We start from the raw sequence: 25,466 nt of genomic DNA, 5'->3' as shown, positions 1-25,466 counted from the left end.
AAACTATTGCTAAATGCAAGGTCATGAATCTCTTGGTTTATTCAAGAGTACATACGTCATCCCTCGGTATCCACTGGGCTAGGATTTAGGTCTGGGGTTTGAGTCAGTGTCAGGGTTTAGGGGTCAGGGGTCAGGGTTGGAGAGTCAGGGTAAAGGGTCTGGAGTTGGGGTGTTAGGGTTAGAGGTTAGGGTTCTTTAGGGTTAGGGTTAGGTTTAAGCATAACTGGCCCCCGTTGCCCTTCCCTTCTCCTCTCTGAGGTCTCCAGGATGGATAGGATTTGCCCAGGGTCACACATGAGTCAGGGAGTTGAGCTGGACCACTGTTTTTCTACCCCCCAGTCCTGGGCTCTGAGAGAAGAATGAAATGTCTGTACTGTCTCCGAGGGTTTCCCATTGAAGTCGATGTCAGTCACGGGTTGTGGAGGGTGTCAGGAGTCATGACTGGTTCCTTCCTGCCCTCCCATCTGGGAAAGGTTGTGCTGGCCCTGCTCTGCCTGGGCAGCCCCAGTGCCAGCAGAGTGCCCAGACAGGAGGGCACTCAGTGGACATGTGTGGATTAATGCAGGACTGGGTGTAACAACCTGCCAGCCCCCTGCCTACTTGAGGGCTGGTGGGGCCCTCCTGGGACTGCAGGCATCCTTTGTCCCATCTGAGTGGGTATCAATGGACAGTCAAGTCTCAGGCAGGACAGTCCTTGACCTCTGACCATTCAGGCAGGCATCTGTGGTCCTCTAGCTCAGTTCAGCCTGGGCCCTCTCAAGACCACATGGACAATTAGTGAGCTGACCATGCTGCTGAGCAATGGAACAGCTACCTGGGCACTGTAGACACTCCTTTGAGATGTTTCAACTACCAACATCCATGTGGCTGAGAAAAGGGCCTCCTCTTCACAGCCTCCACAGCCTCGTAGCCTGCCAAGAGAGGTAATAACCCTCTAAATATCTGAGTGTGTCCCTGACACAACAACCATACAGCAGACCATGGCCCTGCAATCCTTTGTCCTTTCAGTTGTTAGAAATTTTGACATTCACATTCATTAAGAATCAAAGTTATGGGAGTAGCTGGGCCTCCCAGTGGGAGGTTCACACTGATGCGTTGTCTTGGAGAGCCAAATGCATCCACGTGGCCTCTGGAAAGCCTGCCAATTATGGGTTCCATGGCATGGAATAATTCTTGAGCCTCCCATTACCTCATTGCACAAGAGTTTCCTTACCACCCTAGCATTTGGTTTCTTCCCTTAGTAAAGGAGACAGAAGAAACTGGAAAAGGACCAGTACTGTTTTTAAGGGATGGGTAATTAATATGGCCAGGGAGATGGCATAATTCAAGGGCTCCCACCTCTCAGGGGCAGGAATGAGGTCTGTGTGTCTTCTGAGGGCACGTGGGCTGTTCTGGGCCAGCCTCTGAGATGTGAGGACCTGATGCCCAAGGCAGGAGACTTGAGTTTACCAACAACAATGATCCTGCCTTTTCAGCAAGTGAAAGAACTTCTTGCAGTCTTGGGAGGACAGTGAGAGCACTGGAGGAGTAGCTGCAGCCCCTGACCCTAAGTGAACCCCTTTCTTCCTTTTGTGTCAGATTCTGTGCTGTGCAGTGAGCTGTCATTGACATAGCATCTGCTGCTTTCCCCCAGCCAGCACCTGTTCTCATGCCCAAGTCTAGTGCCTCAGTTTTCCTTTGGGAATTACATCTCACCTGCTTCCAGTCCAAATAGTTCCAGAACGATAACCCCATGTTCCACCCAGCTCGAAGATGGTTTTACAACGCACATCTAGCCAGTCCCATTTTCCATCTTCTGGTGATGGGTCAAGGATGAGAATGAAACCCAAGCCAGGCCAAAGGTATTCAAAACCATGACTCTTCTTAGAACCCAAGAAAAGGAGAAACTTTTTCTTGGAAAAAGGATGGTGAGTGGTTGTCAGCCTAGAATTGCTGTTGGCCCAAGGGCAGAGAGAGAGACTGTGCCTGTGAATGGGGTCCCCCAAAGGCACTGAGCAGGACTAAGCTTTGGAGAGAAGTAAGGTCACACTGAGAGAGTGTGAGACACTGGACCTGCGAGGTCCAAACCCATTCTTAAACTTGCCACTTGCAAGTATTAATTTATTTCTACCCTTACAATAAATACTAATTTATTTTACTTCAGTAAGTGTGTCCAGTCGCTGGGAATAGAAGAAGTCCTAGTTGACACATCTGGATCAATAATCCCTGATCCTTCCTCAGGTGTCCTCCCTGGGTAGGCGTGGCTGGGGGAGATGAAGACACTGGGTGGGGTCATGTACTAGGGGAGCTGCCAAACAGCTCTGTCCCTGTTCCTTCCCTGTCCTCGGAGAGGGAAACCCTGGAACAGTGATAACCAGCATGGGGAAGAGGTTCCTCAGTGGTTAATTGGTCTTTTTGTATTTTCCTTAATTTAGGGTCCATTTTGGTAATGTGTTTTTACAAAGAAATCACCCGTTTCCTCTAGATTTCCAGTTTGTTACGATAGGTTTCTCTTATTTGACTTTTAATTTTTCCAGTCTAATTTCCTACAGAATCATCACAAATAATGAACAAATATTGATACTTTGTTATTAACTGAAGTCCCTATTCATGTTCCCTTTGTTATACCTTTCCTTGTTACAGGGTCTCAAAGGACACGGGGTCATCATGTCTGTTTAGTCTCTTCTGGGCTTTGACAGTTGCTCAGACTCTCCTTGTTTCCATGACCTTGACAGTGTGGAGGAGGACTGGTCAGGTATTGTGTAAACTGCCCTGCACTGGGATTTGCTTGGTGTTTTTGTTGTAATTAGACCTGGCTTTGAAAAAGCAGATCACAGAGGTAAGTGCTTCCTCTTCACTGTATATATCGAGAGAACAGGCTCTTAAGGGAACTTCTCACTTATATTCTTAACTTTGGTCACCAGGCTGAGGTAGTGTTTGTGAAGTTTTCCCACAGTGAAGTTAATTTTTTCCCATGTCCATCCTGTGTGTCTTATTCAGGAGGAAGTCATACTGCAGAACCCACACTTGAGGAGAGAGGGGTTAGCTTCACATCCTTGATGGACAGCTGAGTGTCTATATGAATTGTTTAGAAGCTTTCTGCATAGGAGATTTCTATTTAACATCATTCATCAAAAACTACGTAACTTATTTTTACCAGTTTGGACACATGAATAATTATTGTAAACTTTTGGTTATAAGCCAGCACTACATTATTAGACTGCTTAGTTCATTCTTGCTTTGGCTGTTGAGAGCTTTTTCCATTTGCTCCTGTTTTCATTTTACATGATTTTTCTTTTGTGGGTTTTAAAAATTTTTGGTACTTCTTTACTTTCTGATATTTTAAGATTATCCTGCTTCATATATTTACTGTCTCAGTCCTAGCATCAGCCCTTTCTTCAGAGAGCCCTCGTTCCTTTTATTAGAGAATGGTATTAAAAACTTACACGTGGGAGCTAAATATGCTCAGCTGACAGTGCATGGAAATATATGCATGTATCCCAGCCTATGCATATACACATAATTATAAAGATTTCCATGTGGAACTATGTGTATCTCTGTTAGGCTAAAGATAGTTTATACTGATGCCTCCAACCTGATCTGTTATGACATGGGTATTGTAACCTTCTCCCTTTGTTTGTCTGTGACTTCCCACTCCAGTGGTAAGAAACCTGGCTTCCACCATTCGTCATTAAATTCAGTGTTTGTTGCATTCGATTACTGATATAGTAGTTTCAGTACTGTTAGCTACTGCTCCCCATGGGAAGGAACTTACAGAGTCCACTGTGTGTACAGCATATTTTGCCTTTGGCCTACAGAGTCCACTCATTTCCAAAGTTAACTTAGGTCAGCCCATTTTGTCCCACCACCAATAGTGAGTTTTTTTCATACCTTTCTAAATCAGTTAGATTGTTTGTTACATTCTGTATGCCAGTCTTTGACACTCCCATATCCTAAGTAACTAAATTTGAATAGATTATAATTTACTTGTTGGGTTGTAAAAAATCTGCAGGTGTAGACAAATGCATAGTGACAGGTATTCACCACTAAAGTATCACACGGACCTTTTCAACCACATATTCCGTAAACTGTTTACCATGTCTGTTTTGCCTTTTCTAGAATGTCATATAAATGAGGTCATACAGTGTGTAGCACTTCAGACTGGATTCTTTCACTTAACAATATAAATGTTAGATTCATCTTTTTTTTTTTTTGCATGGGTTGATTATTCATTCTTTTATATCTCTGAATACTATTGCATTGCATGTATATGAAAGGAAAAATAATTTTCCCTCTACCCTTCTATGTTCTTCATTGAGATCCCCCTTGTAATGAAAGGGAGATGAACTGGAGAAAAACAATCAGAAGTTTAATATATACCATGCATACCTCCTGTATAGTTGAAAGATACCCAGGATAACATAGTCTGGCCCAAGCCATTACCTTAAAGGCTACCTTCAGCTAAGAACAGAAGAAAGATGTTAGGGAATGGAGGAAGCCATTTAAGGGAGGTTATTAGGCAAAGCACAGTAAACAAGGGTATGGTTGTTACGTAGATTTACATCCAGACCTATTTCATTGACAAGCTTTTTTTTAATATATTTTATTTGGCTGCCCCAGGTATTAGTTGTGGCATGTGGGATCTAGTTCCCTGACTAGGGATCGAACCCAGGCCCCCTGCATTGGGAGTGTGGAGTCTTAACCACTGGACCACCAGGGAAGTCCCAACAAGTTTTTCTTGATATTTAGTCATCATTCAATTCCTGGTCCAGAGAGGGACATACCATTACAAATGGAGATATCCTTAATAAATGTAAATTTACCTCATAAAAGGGCATTTTCTACTTGGTTTTCAAAGATTCTCCTGGGTCTGCTGTTCTTTTAAATTAATCTGTCTAAAATAATCCTTTTGTCAAATGGGCACATTTTGGGGTGGTGTAGTCTGCTCCCCTTGACATGTATGTGCCCTAATTTGCTTATGAATTCATCTACAGAAGGATATCTTCATATCTTTAAGTTTTTAGCCATTATGAATAGAGCTGCTGTGCATTACTTGATGCTAGTTTTTGTTTGAACACAGGTTTTCAAAGCAGTTGTCTACATAGAAGAGGTACGCTTCTTAGATCCTAAGGTGAGACTATTTAGATTTGGAAAAAACTGCCAAACCATCTTCCAAAGTTGGTTGTACATGCATTCCACTAGCATCTTGAGTATATTCTTGTATGCTTATTTAGTATCTGTTTATCTTCTTTGGCCAGGTGTGTGTTTCAATCTTTACCAAATTTTAATGGCATTGTTTGGTATAATTTGAGTACAAACCCTTTAGTGAGATATGTGTTTTGGAAATAGTTTCTTCCAGTGTGTGGTTTGTCTTTTGGTTTTCTGAATAAGTTCTTTCATAGAGTAGAAATTTTTAATTTTATAAAGTCCACATTATCAATTATTTTTCTTTTGTTGATAGACTTTTGGTGTTGTGTGTTTAAAACGCATCACCAGACCCAAGGTCATGTAGATTTTCTTTTTGTTTTTTAATAAATTTATTTATTTTATTTATTTTTGGCTGTGTTGGGTCTTCGTTGCTGTGCACGGGCTTTCTCTAGTTGCTGCTAGTGGGAGCTACTCTTCGTTGCAGTACGTGGGCTTCTCATTGCAGTGGCTTCTCTTGTTGTGGAGCATGGGCTCTAGGCGCACGGGCTCAGTAGTTGTGGTGCATGGGCTCTAGAGCACAGGCTCAGTAGTTGTGGCCCACGGGCTTAGTTGCTCTGCAGCATGTGGGAGCTTCCCGGACCAGAGGTTGAACCCGTGTTCCCTGCATTAGCAGACGGATTCTTAACCACTGTGCCACCAGGGAAGTCCCTCCCACTGTGCCTCTTAATACCATGTGTACTCCTACAAAGGAAATAACAATCACAACTTTGGTTGAACTTTGTCTGGGTAAGTCTTGGCCTCTGTAACAAAGTTTGATGGCTGTCTTATCTGATTTTCTGGCATGGTACTGACATGGTTGTTTTGAAAAGTAATTTACTTTTCAGTAACTTAAAATGTACAGAAAAGTTTCAGTAATGCCAAAAGTACTCACATTTGCCACTTCACACAAAATGTTCAGTGTGTTTTACCCAAAACAGGGACACTGTCCTGAGGAACCAGCACATGACCCCTAAATGAGGGAATCCTGAGGTCTACGTTATACTTTAATACACAGGCCCTCTTCAGCTTTCGCCTGTTGTCCCAACTGTATGAAAATGTCTTTTCCCATCCCGATCCGGTTTTCTTTTTCTGGAACCATTACTGAGTTTTCCCCTCATTTGGACAGCCTCGATGGATTTAAAGCAGACAAGATGAGTATGGGATCTGGGTGGCCTTTTCTGTATGGCTTTTTTCACTAAGGGTGTTTTTAATGTTCATTTATGTTGTAAGAAATATCGGCACTACACTTTTTTTTTCATTGTCATTAAAAATACAAAACATGACATTTACCATTTAATTCATTTTATGTATACAGTTTTGTGATATTAACTACTTTCATATAGTTGCACAAAGAAGTTAACTAACATGTGTACCTCCTGTGTGCATGGGAGATACCCAAGAAATTGAGCAACACCCTGAAATGGCCCAAGACATCACCTTAAATACCGTCTTCATCTAAAAGGAAAAAAAAGGAAGGGTATGGTTGTTTCTGTCTACATTTATTTGATTGCGTATGGTTTCCAGCTGATTGTCGTATAACTAGTTTGGGAGAAGTCATGGGATAGTTGGCTTCATTTCAGTTTGAATTTCCAAATTTAGTGGATTCTGCAGGCTCGATACAAGGTTTACAAACTTGATATTGGATCAGGACATCCCATGGTGTAATTGGTATTAATGGTGTGTTCAACAATTAAAGTTCTGTGTGATATGAGTTCAGACTCGAGTAATCCTGGTTAGTTTCTATCTGTTATACATTTGTCCCAGGATGAAAGGACAAGAAAAATGAAAAGGCTTACTTTATAAAAGTGACTTTAAACTAATTGATGGTATAATCTCAACCTAATTTTTAAAAAGTTTATTTCATTGAAGTATAGTTGACTTACAGTGTTTTATTAATTTCTGCTGTACAACAGTGATTCAGATATATATATATACACACACACACATACTGTTTATTACATATATACATATGGTTTATTACAGGGTATTAAATATAGTTTCCTGTGCTGTACAGTAAGACCTTGTTGTTTATCCATCCTATATATAATAGTTTGCATCTGCTAATCCCAAACTCCCAATCCATCCCTCCCCTGTCTTCCCCTTAGCAACCACAAGTCTGTTTTCTATATCTGTGAGTCTGTTTCTGTTTTGTAGATTCATTTGTGTCTCATTTTAGATTTCACATGTAAGTGATATCATATGGTATTTGTCATTCTCTGTCTGGCTTCACTTAGTATGATAATCTCTAAGTCCATCCATGTAGATGCAAATGGCATTATTTCACTCTGTTTTATGGCTGAGTAATATCCCATTGTATATATTTATCACATCTTCTTTATCCATTCATCTGTTGATGGACATTCAGGTTGCTTTCATGTCTTGTCTATTGTGAATAGTGGTGCTATGAACATAGTGGTGCATGTATCTTTTCGAATTATAATTTTGTATGGATATGTGCCCAGGAGTGGGATTGCTGGTTCATATGGCAATTCTATTTCTATTTTATTTATTTTTTTATAAATTTATTTATTTTATTATTTATTATTATTTTTGGCTGCGTTGGGTCTTCGTTGCTGTGCATGTGCTTTCTCTGGTTACAGCGAGCGGGGGCTACTCTTCGTTGCGGTGCACAGGCTTCTCATTGTGGTGGCTTCTCTTGTTGCAGAGCACAGGCTCTAGGCGTGCAGGTTTCAGTAGTTGTGGCTCACGGGCTTAGTTGCCCCGTGGCATGTGGGATCTTCCCAGGCCAGGGCTTGAACCCTTGTCCCTTGCATTGGCAGACAGATTCTTAACTACTGTGCCACCAGGGAAGCCCCTGGTCTTTTTATTTTTTATTTTTTTTCTTTGGCCCATTGATTATTTAGGATCATGTTGTTTAATTTCCACATATTTGTAAAATTTACAGATTCTGTCCTGTTCATTTCTGGTTTCTTACCATTATGGTTGAAAAAATACTTAGTATGATGTCAGTCTTCTTAAATTTGCGAAGAGTTGTTTAGTGACCCATCACATGATCTGTCCTGGAGAATGTTCAGTGTGCACTTGAGAAGACTATGTATTCTGCTGCTGTTGGATGGACTGTTCTGTTTTTGTCTGTTCAGTCAATTTGGTCTAATATACAGCTCAGGTTCAGTACTTCCTTATTGATTTTCTTTTTGGATGACCTATTCATTGTTGAAAGTTGGGTATTAAAGATCCCTACACTTTTTTTAAAATTAATTAATTAATTTATCCACTCGTGGCTGTGTTGGGTCCTCGTTTCCGCGTGAGGGCTCTCTCCAGTTGCGGCAAGTGGGGGCCACTCTTCATCGCGATGCGCAGGCCTCTCACTATCGCGGCCCCTCCCGTTGCGGGGCACAGGCTCCAGACGCGCAGGCTCAGTAGTTGTGGCTCACGGGCCTAGTTGCTCCGCGGCATGCGGGATCCTCCCAGACCAGGGCTCGAACCCGTGTCCCCTGCATTGGCAGGCAGACTCTCAACCACTGCACCACCAGGGAAGCCCCACTTTTTTTTTAGTATTGTCTATTTGTCTCTTCAAATCTGTTAGTGTTTGCTTAATATATTAAGATCCTCCACTGTTGGGTGCATATTTATTTTTGATTTTTGTCTTGATAAATTGAAAACATTATCATTATATAATGACCTTATTTTTTTTTCCTTGTTGCAGCTTAACACTTAAAGTCTATTTTGTCTGGTATAACTCTAGCTACCACTGCTTTCTTTTGGTTTCCACTTGTATGGAATATCTTGTACCAGAGCTTCAATCTGAGCTTATTTGTGTTTTTAACTCTGAAGTGAGTCTCTGATAGCCAGCATATAGTTCGATCTTGTATTTTTATCTGTCTAGCCACTTGATGACTTTTGACTAAAGAATTTAATACATTTATGTTTACAGTAATTATTGACAGTTAAGGACTTACCGATGCCATCTTATTGTTTTCTGGATTTTTTGTTGTTTCTTGTTCTTTCCTCTGTTGCTGCCTTTCTTTGTGAATTAGTGATATTCTGTAGTGGTATGTTATGATTCCCTTCTCTTTATGTTTTCTGAATCTACTATAAGATTTTTGCTCTGTGGTTCCATGAGGCATACAGAAAATATCTTACAGGTATAACAGTCTATTTTATGTTGATAATAATATAACTTCATGACACAAACACAAAACTATGCTTTTACTCTCCTCCATGAATTTTTGTATATGGTGTTACAATTTACCTCTTTGTATATTGTTTATATATTAAAATTATTATAGCTGCAGTTATTTTAATAATCACATACTTTAACCTTTATACTAAAGTTAACCGGTTTACACACCACCATATCACATTATTAAAAGTATTCTTACCTTAACTATATACTTATGTTTATAAGTCTTGTGTATTTTCATATGTTTTCATGGTACTATTTAGGTTACTTTTATTGTAGCTTGAGGAGGTCTTTTAGAATTTTTTTAAGACAGATATAGTGATTATGAACTCTCTCAGCTTTTTTGGGAGAGTTTTTAATCTCTTCACTTAAGAAAGACAGTTATGATGGAGAGGATATTCTTTGTTGGCAGTATTTTTTTCATTGAGTAATTTGAAGGTATTATCCCACTCTCTCCTAGCCTGTGAGGTTTCTGCTGAGAAATCAACTGGTAACCTTATGAGGTTTCTCCTCTAAGTTATAAGCTTCTCTCCTCTTGCTGCTTTTCAGATTCTTTGTTTTTGATCGTTGACAGTTTTACTATAATGTGTTTTGGGGAATTTTTTTTTTTTTTTTTTTTTTTTTTTTAGTTTGGTGCCCTATGAGCTTCATGAACTTGGATATCCAAATCTCTCCCCTGATTATGAAAGTTCTCAGCAACTATTTCTTTAAATAAGCCTTCTCTCTCTATCTTTTCCTTTTAAGACTCCATAATTCACAGGTTTCTTTTGATGGTATCCTATAGATAACAAAATCCTTCTTCACTCTTTTTTTCTGTGTTCTCCTCTGAGTGGATATTTTCAACTTACTGTCTTCTAACTTACAGAAAATTTATTCTGCTTGATCTGTTTGTATATTGATTATGCTTATTGCATTTCTTTTTTCTTATATTTAACATAAAATATTAGTTGAATTTAATGGTGCTTTGATACATTTAAGTGTTATGCTTTGCCATTGTAGCAGTAGCTATCACCTCTATCATGTCACATAATTATTATTTCTTTATTGTGGTTAGAAAAATTAAGATCTAGTCTCTTAGCAAGTTTGATGATTATAATACAATACCATGGGCTATATTGACTATTGTGTGCATCAGATCTTTAGGAATTATTTACTATTAGTTAAAAGTTTGTATCCTATACAACATCTCTCCTATTCCCCATACCCCAGCCCCTGGTGACCAACATTCTACTCTTTATTTTTATAAGTGTGGCTTCTTTTTATTTCCATATATAAAGGATATCACATAGTATTTGTCTTTCTCTTTTTGACTTATATCAGCATAATATATCAGCACCCAAGGTGCATCAATGTTAAAAATGGTAGAATTTCCTTTTTTCTAGTGGCTAAATAATATCCATTGTGTGTATGTAAATATAGATAAGTATATAGATATAGATATCATATCTTTCTTATCCATTCATCTTTTGATAGGAACTTAGGTTGATTCCATATATTGGCTATTGTGGATAATGCTGCAAGAAATATGGGAGTGCATATTTCTTTTCAAGTTAGTGCTTTTATTTTTTTGGATAAATACCCAGAAATGGAATTGCTGGATCATGTAATAGATCTATTTTTAACTTTTCTGAGCAAACTTCGTATTGTTTTCCATAGTTGCTGTGAAATTATATCCCCACTAACAGTTCACAAGTGTTCCCTTTTGTCAACATCATCACCAACGCTTATTTTCTTGTCTTTTTGATGATAGCCATTCTAACAGGTGTGAGATAATATCTCATTGTGGTTTTTATGTGCATTGTACTGATGATTAGTCATGTTGAGTACATTTTTGTATACTTATTGGCCATCTATATGTCTTTTTTGGAAGAAAAATCTGTTTCCTTTGCCCATTCATACATTGGATTGTTTGATTTCTTGTGGCGTTTTATGAGTTTTTCTAAAAATGTATTTTGATTACAGGCCCCTTATCCAATCTATGGTTTGCATTTTTTTCCTATTTGGTAGGTTTACTTTTCATTTTGTTGATTGTCTATATTGTTGTACAGTAGCACTTTTTTTAAGCTTTATTTATTATTTATTCATGTATTTTATTTATTTTTTTTGGCCTCGTTGGGTCTTAGTTGCGGCATGCAGGCTCTTCATTACAGTGTGCGGGCTTCTCTCTAGCTGTGGCGTGCGGTTTTTTTTTTTCTCTCTCTCTAGTTGTGGTGCGCAGGCTCCAGGGTGCGTGGGCTCTGTAGTTTGCGGCACGCAGCCTCTCTAACTGAGGTGGGCGAGTTGAGTAGTTGTGACGCACGGGATTAGTTTCCCTGCAGCATGTGGGTTCTTAGTTCCCTGACCAGGGGTCAAACCCACGTCACCTGCATTGTAAGGCAGATTCTTTACCACTGGACCACCAGGGAAGTCCCTAGAAACTTTTAAGTTTGATTTCTTCTTGGTTGTGGATTTCTGCGTTTGTTGTTTGTGCTTTTAGTGTCATATTAAAAAAATAATCATCAAAACCAATGTGGAAGAGTTTTTTATGCTTTCAGGACTTTTATGGTATCAGTTCTTCGGTTCAAGTCTTTGATCCATCTTGAGTTAATTCTTGTGACTGACGTAAGATAGGGGTTCAAATTTCTGTTTTGCTTGTGCTTATCCAGGTTTTCTAACACCATTTATTGAAGACACTATTATTTCCCTATGGTTGTTCTTGGCTACCTTGTCAAAAATTAGTTAACCTTATATGTAGGGGTTTAATTCTGGGCTCTCTGTTCTGTTGCATTGGTCTGGGTGTCTATTTTGATGCCAGCACTGTACTGTTTTAATTAATATAGATTGTAGGATAGTTTGAAATTAGGAACTGTGATGCCTCAGGTTTTGTTCTTCTTTCTCAGCACTGTATTGGCTATTCAGATTTTCTCTGGTTCCATAGAAAGTTTAGAATTGATTTTTTATTTCTGTGGAGAATGTCATTGGATTTTTGAGAGAGATTGTTAGAATCTACAGATGGTGTTAAGGACTTTTAATCTTAGAAATTCCTCCAATCTATGAACATAGGATATCTTTCCATTTTTTAGTGACTTCAGTTTATTTTATCAATGTCTTACAGTATTCAGTGTAGAGACTTTTCAACAACTTTGTCAAATTTATTTCTAAATATTTTATTATTTTTGATGCTATTGTAAATTAGATTGTTTTCTTTATTTTTTCAGATGCTTTACTATCTGTGTGTAGAAATACAAGTGATGATGTATGTTGATTTTATATACTGCAATTTTACATACTTTGTTGATTAGTTACAACTTTTTGGTGAATTCCGTGGGATATTTTATATACAAAATCATACCATCTTCAAATAATGATAATTTTAGTTCTCCCTTTCTGATTTGGACACCTTTCTTTGCCTTGCCTAATTGCTCCAGCTAACACTGCCAGTACTATATTGAATAAGAGTGATTAAGTGGGCATCACTGTCTTGTTCTTGATCTTAGAAAAATAGCTTTTACCTTTTTACCAATGAGTATGATGTTAGCTATGGGCTTGTTACATATGGCCTTAATTACGTTGAGGTACATTCCCCCCTATACTCAATCTGTTCAGAGTTTTTAATCATAAAAGAGTAGCATTTTGTCCATTGCTTTTTCTGCATGTATTGAAATGATCATGTGTTTTTTATTTTTACTCTATTAATGTGATGTATCTTGCATATTCATTTGTGAATGTTGAAGCATTCTTATATCCCAGTGATAAATCCCGCTTGGTCACAGTATATGATCCTTTTAATGTATTGTTGAAGTTGATTTGCTAATATTTCGTTCAGAATTTTTGCATCTATGTTAATCACTTTTATTGACCTGTAGTTTTCTTTACTTACAGAGTCTTTCTTTGACTTTGGTGTTTTGGAAATGCTGGCCTCATAGAACAAGTTTAGAAGTATTCGCTTCTCTTCAATTTTTTGGAAGAGTTATTACTTGTGTTAATTTTTCTTCATAGGCTTGGTAGAATTTACCAGTAACGTCATCTGGTCCTTGAGTTTTCTGTGTTGGGAGTTTTTTGATTACTGATTCAACCCCTTGTTATTAGTCTGTTTAGATTTTCTGTTTCTTCCTGATTCAGTCTTGGTAGGTAGTGTGTTTCTAGGAGTTACCAGTTTCTTCTAGGATATCTAATTTGTTGGCATATATTTGTTCATAGTAGTCTCTTATGATACTGTATTTCTGTCATATCAGTGATAATGTCTCCTCTTTCATTTCTGATTTTGTCTTCTCTCTTTTTTCCTAGTCTAGCTGAAAGTTTGTGTATTTTATGGTTTTGAAAATCCAGCTTTTATTTCGTTGATCATTTCTATTGATTTTCTTTTATCTATTTTATTTATTTCCACTCTAGTCTTTATTGCATCCTTCCCTCTGATAACTTTGGAATACATTTCTTCTGTTTCAAGTTCCTTGAAGTGTAGAGTTAGATTATTTAGGTGCTTTCTAATTTCTTGTCATATGCACTTATGGCTGTAAACTTTCCTCTCTGAACTGCTTTTGCAGCATCCCATAGGTTTTCGTAGGTTATGTTTCCATTTTCATTTGTTTTGAGGGTTTTTTAAAATTCACTTTTTAAAAAAATTTATTTATTTTTGGCTGTGTTTGGTCTTTGTTGCTGGGTGAGGGCTTTCTCTAATTGTGGCGAGTGGGGGCTACTCTTTGCTGCGGTGCGCGGGCACTACTCTTTGCTGCGGTGCATGGGCTTCTCATTGCGGTGGTTTCTCTTGTTGTGCAGCACAGGCTCTAGGCGTGTGGGCTTCAGTAGTTGTGGCACACAGGCTCAGTAGTTGTGGCCCGCGGGCTCTAGAGGAACAGGCTCAGTAGCTGTGGCACACAGGCTTAGCTGCTCTGTGGCATGTGGGATCTTCCCAGACCAGGTCTCGAACCCGTGTCCACTGCATTGGCAGGCGGATTCTTAAGCACCGTGCCACCAGGGAAGTCCTTATAATTCACTTTTTAAAAAAAATTATTTATTTATTTATTTATTTATTTATGGCTGTGTTGGGTCTTTGTTTCCGTGCGAGGGCTTTCTCTAGTTGCGGCAAGTGGGGGCCACTCTTCATAGCGGTGCGCGGGCCTCTCACTATCGCGGCCTCTCTTGTTGCGGAGCACAGGCTCCAGACGCGCAGGCTCAGCAATTGTGGCTCACGGGCCTAGTCACTCCATGGCATGTGGGATCTTCCCAGACCAGGGCTCGAATCCGTGTCCCCTGAATTGGCAGGCAGATTCTCAACCACTGCGCCACCAGGGAAGCCTTATAATTCACTTTTGATTTCTTTTTTGACCCATTGATTTTTTGGAAGTGTACTGTTTAGTTTCCACATTTTTGTAGATTTTCCAGATAGACTCTTGTTGATTTCTAGTTCTATATCATTCTGTCCAGACAGTTGATATGATTTTGATCTTCTTAAATTTGCTAAGACGTATTTGTGTTTTATGATATGACCTATCCTGGAGTATGTTCCATGAGAACAAATTGTTGGATGAAATGTTCTATATATGCTTGTTAAGTCCATTTGGTGTAACATATTGACCAGAATCTTGACTGTCAGAAAGTTGTGGTGGGGGATATGGGGGATGCTGTTCAAGTGGTATAAAACTTTGTTATGAAAGATGAGTGAATTCTCGAGCACTGAGTACAGCCTGGTGAAACAGTCAATTATGGAGTGTATTATACTTTTAAAAAAATAGTTTAGATTTAATCAACAAATTATCAATAACATTCTGAAACATATCATGCATTACAACAGAGATCACCAGTTAAAGTATGTTAAAGCAAATCTTCTGTGGTGAAAAATGACTCCTTTTCCAAACTATCCTTGCACTCATATAACTTTTTTAATGCAATTTATTTTTTATATTTTTTATTGAAGTATGGTTAATATACTGTGTTCCTCCCCCCCACCTTTCCCCTTTGGTTAACATAAGTTTGTTTTCTTTATCTGTGAGTTGGTTTCTGTTTTGTAAATAAGTTCATGTATATCTTTTTTTTTTTTAGGTTCCACATACCAGTGATACCATATGGTATTTGTCTTTGTCTGACTTACTTCACTTAGTATGATTATCTCTAGGTCCATCCATGTTGTTGCAAATGGCATTATTTCATCTTTTTTATGTGTGAGTAGTGTTCCACTGTATATATATACCACATCTTCTTTGTCCATTCATCTGTCAGTGGACTTTCATTTTGCTTCCATGTCTTGGCTATTGTAAATAGTGCTGCAGTGAACATTGGGGTGCATGTATCTTTTTTTAAAATTAATTAATTAATTAATTAATAACATCTTTATTAGACTATAATTGCTTTACAATGTTGTGTTAGTTTCTGCTGTATAACAAGGTGAATCAGTTATACATATATCCCCATATCTCCTCCCTCTTGCATCTCCCTCCCACGCTCCCTATCCCACCCATCTAGGTGGTCACAAAGCACCAAGCTGATCTCCCTGTGCTATGCAGCTGCTTCCCACTAGCTATCTATTTTACATTTGGTAGTGTATATATGTCAATGCTACTCTCTCACTTCGTCTCAGCTTACCCTTCCTCCTCCCCATGTCCTCAAGTCCATTCTCTATGTCTGTGTCTTTATTCCTGTCCTGCCACTAGGTTCATCAGAACCTTTTGTGTTTTTTTTGTTTTTAGATTCCATATATATGTGTTAGCATACAGTATTTGTTTTTCTCTTTCTGACTTACTTCACTCTGTAGGACATATTCTAGGTCCATCCACCTCGCTACAAATAACTCAATTTCATTTCTTTTTATGGCTGAGTCATAGTCCACTGTATATATGTGCCACATCTTCTTTATCCATTCATCTGTCGATGGACACTTAGGTTGCTTCCATGTCCTGGCTATTGTAAATAGTGCTGCAATGAACATTGTGGTACATGACTCTTTTTGAATTATGGTTTCTCAGGGTATATGCCCAGTAGTGGGATTGCTGGGTCATATGGTAGTTCTATTTTTAGTTTTTTAAGGAACCTCCTTACTGTTCTCCATAGTGGCTTAGTCAATTTACATTCCCACCAACAGTGCAAAAGGGTTCCCTTTTCTCCACACCCTTTCCAGCATTTATTGTTTGTAGTTATATTGATGATGGCCACTCTAACCAGTATGAGGTGATACCTCATTGTAGTTTTGATTTGCATTTCTCTAATGATTAGTGATGTTGAGCATCCTTTCATGTGTTTGTTGGCAATCTGTATATCTTCTTTGGAGAAATGTCTGTTTAGGTCTTCTGCCCATTTTTGCATTGGGTTGTTTGTCTTTTTGATGTTGACCTGCATGAGGTACTTGTATATTCTGGAGATTAATCCTTTGTCAGTTGCTTCGTTTGCAAATATTTTCTCCCATTCTGAGGGTTGTCTTTTCATCTTGTTTATGGTTTCCTTTGCTGTGCAAAAGCTTTTAAGTTTCATTAGGTCCCATTTGTTTATTTTTGTTTTTATTTCCATTTCTCTAGGAGGTGGGTCAAAAAGGATCTTGCTGTGATTTATGTCATAGAGTGTTCTGCCTATGTTTTCCTCTAAGGGTTTTATAGTGTCTGGCCTTACGTTTAGGTCTTTAATCCATTTTGAGTTTATTTTTGTGTATGGTGTTAGGGAGTGTTCTAATTTCATTCATTCATTCATTCATTCATTCATTCATTTATTTATGGCTGTGTTGGGTCTTCATTTCTGTGCGAGGGCTTTCTCCAGTTGTGGCGAGTGGGGGCCTCTTCATCGCGGTGTGTGGGCCTCTCACTGTCGCAGCCCCTCTTGTAGTGGAGCACAAGCTCCAGATGCGCAGGCTCAGCAGTTGTGGCTCACGGGCCCAGCTGCTCCGTGGCATGTGGGATCCTCCCAGACCAGGGCTCAAACCCATGTCTCCACTGGCAGGCAGACTCTCAACCACTGCGCCACCAGGGAAGCCCCTAATTTCATTTTAGATGTAGCTGTCCATTTCTCCCAGCACCACTTACTGAAGAGGCTGTCTTTTCTCCATTGTGTACTCTTGCCTCCTTTATCAAAGATAAGGTGACCATATATACGTGGGTTTTTCTCTGGGCTTTCTATCCTTTTTCATTGATCTATATTTCTGTTTTTGTGCCAGTACCATACTGTCTTGATTACTGCAGCTTTGTAGTATAGTCTGAAGTCAGGGAGCCTGATTCCTCCAGCTCTGTTTTTCTTTCTCAAGATTGCTTTGGCTATTCGGGGTCTTTTATGTTTCCATACAGATTGCGAAATTTTTTGTTCTAGTTCTGTGAAAAATGCCATTGGTAGTTTGATAGGGATTGCACTGAATCTGTAGGTTGCTTTGGGTAGTATAGTCATTTTCACAATGTTGATTCTTCTAATCCAATAACATGGTATATCTCTCCATCTGTTTGTATCATCTTTAATTTCTTTCATCAGTGTCTTATAGTTTTCTGCATACAGGTCTTTTGTCTCCTTAGGTAGGTTTATTCCTAGGTATTTTATTCTTTCTGTTGCAATGATATATGGGAGGATTTCCTTAATTTCTCTTTCAGAGTTTTCATCATTAGTTTATAGGAATACAAGCGATTTCTGTGTATTGATTTTGTATCCTGCTACTTCACCAAATTCACTGATTAGCTCTAGTAGTTTTCTGGTAGCATCTTTAGGATTCTCTATGTACAGTATCATGTCATCTGCAAACAGTGACAGTTTTACTTCTTTTCCGATTTGGATTCCTTTTATTTCTTTTTGTCTCTGACTGCTGTGGCTAAAGCTTCCAGAACTATGTAGAATAATAGTAGTAAGAGTGGGCAACCTTGTCTCGTTCCTGATCGTAGAGGAAATGCTTTCAGTTTTTCACCATTGAGAATGATGTGGGCTGTGGGCTTGTCATATATGGCCTTTATTATGTTGAGGTAGTTCCCTCGATGCTTACTTTCTGGAGTTTTTATCGTAAATGGGTGTTGAATTTTGTCAAAAGCTTTTTCTGCATCTATTGAGATTATAGTATGGTTTTTATCCTTCAGTTTGTTAATATGGTGTATCACATTGATTGATTTGCGTATATTGAAGAATTCTTGCATTCCTGGGATAAACCCCACTTGATCATGGTGTATGATCCTTTTAATGTGCTGTTGGCTTCTGTTTGCTAGTATTTTGTTGAGTATTTTTGCATCTATGTTTGTCAATGCTGTTGGCCTGTAGTTTTCTTTTATTGTGACATCTTTGTCTGGTTTTGGTATCAGGGTGATGGTGGCCTCGTAGAATGAGTTTGGGAGTGTTCCTCCCTCTGCTATATTTTGCAAGAGTTTGAGAAGGATAGGTGTTATCTCTTCTCTAAATGTTTCATAGAATTCACCTGTGAAGCCATCTGGTCCTGGGCCTTCGTCTGTTGGAAGATTTTTAATCACAGTTTCAATTTCAGTGCTTGTGATTGGTCTGCTTATATTTTCTATTTCTTCCTGGTTCAGTCTCGGAAAGTTGTGCTTTTCTAAGAATTTGTCTATTTCTTCCAGGTTGTCCATTATATTGGCGTATAGTTGCTTGCAGTAATCTCTCATCATCCTTTGTATTTCTGCAGTGTCAGTTGTTACTTCTCCTTTTTCATTTCTAATTCTGTTGATTTGAGTCTTCTCCCTTTTTTTCTTGATGAGTCTGGCTAATGGTTTATCAATTTTGTTTATCTTCTCAAAGAACCTGCTTTTAGTTTTATTGATCTTGGCTATCGTTTCCTTCACTTGTTTTTCATTTATTTCTGATCTGATCTTTACGATTTCTTTCCTTCTGCTAACTTTGGGGTTTTTTTGTTCTTCTTTCTCTAATTGCCTTAGGTGTAAGGTTAGGTTGTTTATTTGAGATTTTGCTTGTTTCTTGAGGTAGGATTGTATTGCTACAAACTTCCCTCTTAGAACTGCTTTTGCTGCATCCATTAGGTTTTGGGCCATCGTGTTTCCATTGTCATTTGATTCTAGGTATTTTTTTATTTCCTCTTTGATTTCTTCAGTGACCTCTTGGTTAGTTTAATCTCCATGTGTTTGTATTTTTTTTTTATTGATTGATTGATTGATTGCTTGATTGCTATGTTGGGTCTTCGTTTCTGTGCTAGGGCTTTCTCTAGTTGTGGCAAGCGGGGGCCACTCTTCATCGCAGTGCGCGGGCCTCTCACTATCGTGGCCTCTCTTGTTGCGGAGAACAGGCTCCAGACGCGCAGGCTCAGCAGTTGTGGCTCACGGGTCTAGTTGCTCTGCGGCATGTGGGATCTTCCCAGACCAGGGCGCGAACCCGTGTCCCCTGCATTAGCAGGCAGATTCTCAACCACTGCGCCACCAGGGAAGCCCTGTGTTTGTATTTTTTACAGATTTTTTTCCTGTAATTGATGTCCAGTCTCATAGTATTATGGTCGGAAAAGATACTTGATACAATTTCAATTTTCTTAAATTTACTGAGGGTTGATTTGTGACCCAAAGTATGATCTATTTGGGAGAATGTTCCATGAGCACTTGAGAAGAAAGTGTATTCTGTAGTTTTTGGATGGAATGTCCTACAAATATCAATTAAGTCGTCTTTTTTAATGTATCATTTAAAGCTTGTGTTTTTTATTTATTTTCAGTTTGGTTGATCTGTCCATTGTTGAAAGTGGGGTGTTAAAGTTCCCTACTATGATTGTGTTACTGTCGATTTCCCCTTTTATGGCTGTTAACATTTGCCTTAGGTATTGAGGTGCTCCCTATGTTGGGTGCATATATGTTTACTATTATATCTTCTGGAATTGATCCCTTGATCGTTATGTAGTGTCCTTCTTTGTCTCTTGTAATAGTCTTTATTTTAAAGTCTATTCTGTCTGATACGAGAATTGCTACTCCAGCTTTCTTTTGATTTCCATTTGCATGGAATATCTTTTTCCACCCCCTCACTTTCAGTCTGTATGTGTCCCTAGGTCTGAAGTGGGACTCTTGTAGACGGCATATATACAGGTCTTGTTTTTGGATCCATTCATCCAGTCTGTGTCTTTTGGTTGGAGCATTTAATCCATTTACTTTTAAGGTAATTATCGATATGTATGTTCCTATTACCATTTTCTTAATTGTTTGCATTTGTTATTGTAGGTCTTTTCCTTCTCTTGTGTTTCCTGCCTAGAGAAGTTCCTTTAGCATTTGTTGTAAAGCTGGTTTGGTGGTGCTGAATTATCTTAGCTTTTGCTTGTCTGTAAAGGTTTTAATTTCTCTGTTGAGTCTGAATGGATCCTTGCTGGGTAGAGTAATCTTGCTTGTAGGTTTTTCCCTTTCATCACTTTAAGTATGTCTTGCCACTCCCTTCTGGCTTGCAGAGTTTATGCTGAAAGATCAGCTGTTAACCTTATGGGCATTTCCTTGTATGTTATTTGTTCCTTTTCCCTTGCTGCTTTTAAAATTTTTTCTTTGTATTTAATTTTTGATAGTTTGATTAATATGTGTCTTGGCGTGTTTCTCTTTGGATTTATCCTACAGTATGGAACTCTCTGGTCTTCCTGGACTTGATTAACTATTTCCTTTCCCATATTAGGGAAGTTTTCAACTATAATCTCTTCAAATATTTTCTCAGTCCCTTTCTTTTTCTCTTCTTCTTCTGGGACCCCTATAATTCGAATGTTGGTGCATTTAATGTTGTCCCAGAGGTCTCTGAGACTGTCCTCAATTCTTTTCATTCTTTTTTCTTTATTCTGCTCTGCAGTAGTCATTTCCACTATTTTATCAACCAGGTCACTTATCCATTCTTCTGCCTCAGTTATTCTGATATTAATTCCTTCTAGAGAATTTTTAATTTCATTTATTGTGTTGTTCATCATTGTTTGTTTGCTATTTAGTTCTTCTAGGTCCTTGTTAAACGTTTTTTGTATTTTCTCCCTTCATTGTAGTTTTGATTTACATTTCTCTAATAATTAGCAATATGAGCATCTTTTCATGTGCCTCTTGGTCATCTGTATATCTTCTTGGGAGAAATGTCTCTTTAGATCTACTGCAGTTTTTTCATTGGGTTTTTTTTATATGGAGCTGCATGAGCTGTTTATATATTTTAGAGTTTAATCCCTTGTGGGTTACATCATTTACAAATATTTTCTCCCATTCCACAGGTTGTCTTTTCATTTTGTTTATAGTTTCCTTTGCTGTGCAAAAGAGTTTCAGTTTAACTAGGTCCCATTTGTTTATTTTTGTTTTTTTTTTTTGTTTTTTTTTTTGTTTTTTTTTTTTTAGTTGTTTTGTTTGTTTTTTTATACTGCAGGTTCTTATTAGGCATCAATTTTATACATATCAGTGTATACATGTCAATCCCAATCGCCCAATTCAGCACACCACCATCCCCACCTCACCGCAGTTTTCCCCCCTTGGTGTCCGTATGTCCATTCTCTACATCTGTGTCTCAACTTCTGCCCTGCAAACTGGCTCATCTGTACCATTTTTCTAGGTTCCACATACATGCATTAATATATGATATTTGTTTTTCTCTTTCTGACTTACTTCACTCTGTATGACAGTCTCTAGATCCATCCACGTCTCAACAAATGACTCAATTTCGTTCCTTTTTATGGCTGAGTAATATTCCATTGTATATATGTACCACAACTTCTTTATCCATTCGTCTGTTGATGGGCATTTAGGTTGCTTCCATGACCTGGCTATTGTATATAGTGCTGCAATGAACATTCGGGTGCATGTGTCTTTTTGAATTACGGTTTTCTCTGGGTATATGCCCAGTAGTGGGATTGCTGGGTCATATGGTAATTCTATACTTAGTTTTTTAAGGAACCTCCATATTGTTCTCCATAGTGGCTGTATCAATTTACATTCCCACCAACAGTGCAAGAGGGTTCCCTTTTCTCCACACCCTCTCCAGCATTTGTTGTTTGTAGATTTTCTGATGATGCCCATTCTAACAGGAGTGAGGTGATACCTCATTGTAGTTTTGATTTGCATTTCTCTAATAATTAGTGATGTTGAGCAGCTTTTCATGTGCTTCGTGGCCGTCTGTATGTCTTCTTTGGAGAAATGTCTATTTAGGTCTTCTGCCCATTTTTGGATTGGGGTGTTTGTTTCTTTGATATTGAGCTGAATGAGCTGTTTATATATTTTGGAGATTAATCCTTTGTCCGTTGATTCATTTGCAAATATTTTCTCCCATTCTGAGGGTTGTCTTTTCGTCTTGTTTATGGTTTCCTTTGCTGTGCAAAAGCTTTGAAGTTTCATTAGGTCCCACTTGTTTATTTTTGTTTTTATTTCCATTACTCTAGGAGGTGGATCAAAAAAGATCTTGCTGTGATTTATGTCAAAGAGTGTTCTTCCTATGTTTTCCTCTAAGAGTTTTATAGTGTCCAGTCTTATATTTAGGTCTCTAATCCATTTTGAGTTTATTTTTGTGTATGGTGTTAGGGAGTATTCTAATTTCATTCTTTTACATGTAGCTGTCCAGTTTTCCCAGCACCACTTATTGAAGAGACTGTCTTTTCTCCATTGTATATCTTTGCCTCCTTTGTCATAGATTAGTTGACCATAGGTGTGTGGGTTAATCTCTGGGCTTTCTATCTTGTTCCATTGATCTATGTTTCTGTTTTTGTGCCAGTACCATATTGTCTTGATTACTGTAGCTTTGTAGTATAGTCTGAAGTCAGGGAGTCTGATTCCTCCAGCTCCATTTTTTTGCCTCAAGACTGCTTTGGCTATTCGGGGTCTTTTGTGTCTCCATACAAATTTTAAGATGATTTGTTCTAGCTCCGTAAAAAATGCCATTGGTAATTTGATAGGGATTGCATTGAATCTGTAGATTGCTTTGGGTAGTATACTCATTTTCACAATGTTGATTCTTCCAATCCAAGAACATGGTATATCTCTCCATCTGTTGGTATCATCTTTAATTTCTTTCATCAGTGTCTTATAGTTTTCTGCATACAGGTCTTTTGTCTCCCTAGGTAGGTTTATTCCTAGGTATTTTATTCTTTTTGTTGCAATGGTAAATGGGAGTGTTTCCATAATTTCTCTTTCAGATTTTTCATCATTAGTGTATAGGAATGCAAGAGATTTCTGTGCATTAATTTTGTATCCTGCAACTTTACCATATTCATTAATTAGCTCTAGCAGTTTTCTGGTGGCAGTTTTAGGATTCTCTATGTATAGTATCATGTCATCCGCAAACAGTGACAGTTTTACTTCCTCTTTTCCAATTTGTATTCCTTTTATTTCTTTTTCTTCTCTGATTGCCGTGGCTAGGACTTCCAGAACTATGTTGAATAATAGTGGTGAGAGTGGACATCCTTGTCTCGTTCCTGATCTTAGAGGAAATGCTTTCAGTTTTTCACCATTGAGAATGATGTTTGCTGTGGGTTTGTCATATATGGCCTTTATTATGTTGAGGTAGGTTCCCTCTATGCCCACTTTCTGGAGAGTTTTTATCAGAAATGGGTGTTGAATTTTGTCAAAAGCTTTTTCTGCATCTATTGAGATGATCATATGGTTTTTATTCTTCAGTTTGTTAATATGGTGTATCACATTGATTGATTTGCGTATATTGAAGAATCCTTGCATCCCTGGGATAAATCCCACTTGATCGTGGTGTATGATCCTTTTAATGTGTTGTTGGATTCTGTTTGCTAGTATTTTGTTGAGGATTTTTGCATCTATATTCATCAGTGATATTGGTCTGTAATTTTCTTTTTTTGTAGTGTCTTTGTCTGGTTTTGGTATCAGGGTGATGGTGGCCTCATAGAATGAGTTTGGGAGTGTTCCTTCCTCTGCAATTTTTTGGAAGAGTTTGAGAAGGATGGGTGTTAGCTCTTCTCTAAATGTTTGATAGAATTCACCTGTGAAGCCATCTGGTCCTGGACTTTTGTTTGTTGGAAGATTTTAAATCACAGTTTCAATTTCATTACTTGTGATTGGTCTGTTCATATTTTCTGTTTCTTCCTGATTCAGTCTTGGAAGGTTATACCTTTCTAAGAATTTGTCCATTTCTTCCAGGTTGTCCATTTTATTGGCATAAAGTTGCTTATAGTAGTCTCTTAGGATGTTTTGTATTTCTGCAGTGTCTGTTGTAACTTCTCCTTTTTCATTTCTGATTTTATTGATTTGAGTCCTCTCCCTCTTTTTCTTGATGAGTCTGGCTAATGGCTTATCAATTTTGTTTATCTTCTCAAAGAACCAACTTTTAGTTTTATTGATCTTTGCTATTGTTTTCTTTGTTTCTATCTCATTTATTTCTGCTCTGATCTTTATGATTTCTTTCCTTCTGCTAACTTTGGGTTTTGTTTGTTCTTCTTTCTCTAGTTTCTTTAGGTGTAAGGTTAGATTGTTTACTTGAGATTTTTCTTGTTTTTTTAGGTAGGCTTGTATAGCTATAAACTTCCCTCTTAGAACCGCTTTTGCTGCATCCCATAGGTTTTGGGTCGTCGTGTTTTCATTGTCATTTGTCTCTAGGTATTTTTTTATTTCCTGTTTGATTTCTTCAGTGATCTTTTGGTTATTTAGTAACGTATTGTTTAGCCTCCATGTGTTTGTCTTTTTTACGTTTTTTTCCCTGTAATTCATTTCTAATCTCATAGCGTTGTGGTCAGAAAAGATGCTTGGTATGATTTCAATTTTCTTAAATTTACTGAGGCTTGATTTGTGACCCAAGATGTGATCTATCCTGGAGAATGTTCCGTGCGCACTTGAGAAGAACGTGTAATCTGCTGTTTTTGGATGGAATGTCCTATATATATCAATTAAATCTATCTGGTCTATTGTGTCATTTAAAGCTTGTGTTTCCTTATTTATTTTCATTTTGGATGATCTGTCCATTGGTGTAAGTGAAGTGTTAAAGTCCCCCACTATTATTGTGTTACTGTCGATTTCCTCTTTTATAGCTGTTAGCAGTTGCCTTATGTATTGAGGTGCTCCTATGTTGGGTGCATATATATTTATAGTTGTTATATCTTCTTCTTGGATTGATCCCTGGATCATTATGTAGTGTCCTTCCTTGTCTCTTGTAACATTCTTTATTTTAAAGTCTATTTTATCTGATATGAGTATAGCTACTCCAGCTTTCTTTTGATTTCCATTTGCATGGAATATCTTTTTCCATCCCCTAACTTTCAGTCTGTATGTGTCCCTAGGTCTAAAGTGGGTCTCTTGTAGACAGCATATATATGGGTCCTGTTTTTGTATCCATT

At 38.1% G+C, this 25,466-nt stretch overlaps 1 long non-coding RNA gene across 1 annotated transcript in view; it reads left to right on the top strand.

Moving 5' to 3' along the window:
• The first annotated feature begins 1,293 nt into the window (after window positions 1–1,293).
• The window catches only part of LOC309651361, a 71,216-nt gene continuing 47,043 nt past the window's right edge, over window positions 1,294–25,466 (top strand). The window contains exon 1 of the long non-coding RNA XR_014258066.1: window positions 1,294–6,643. This is a non-coding gene — a long non-coding RNA (uncharacterized lncRNA). The remainder of the gene's footprint in view (window positions 6,644–25,466) is intronic.

The sequence above is a fragment of the Balaenoptera physalus genome (genome assembly GCF_965194825.1).
Source record: "Balaenoptera physalus genome assembly, chromosome: 21".
NCBI lineage: Eukaryota > Metazoa > Chordata > Mammalia > Artiodactyla > Balaenopteridae > Balaenoptera > Balaenoptera physalus.
Note: the sequence above shows the minus strand (reverse complement) of the source record. Positions and strands in the feature narration are given on the sequence as shown.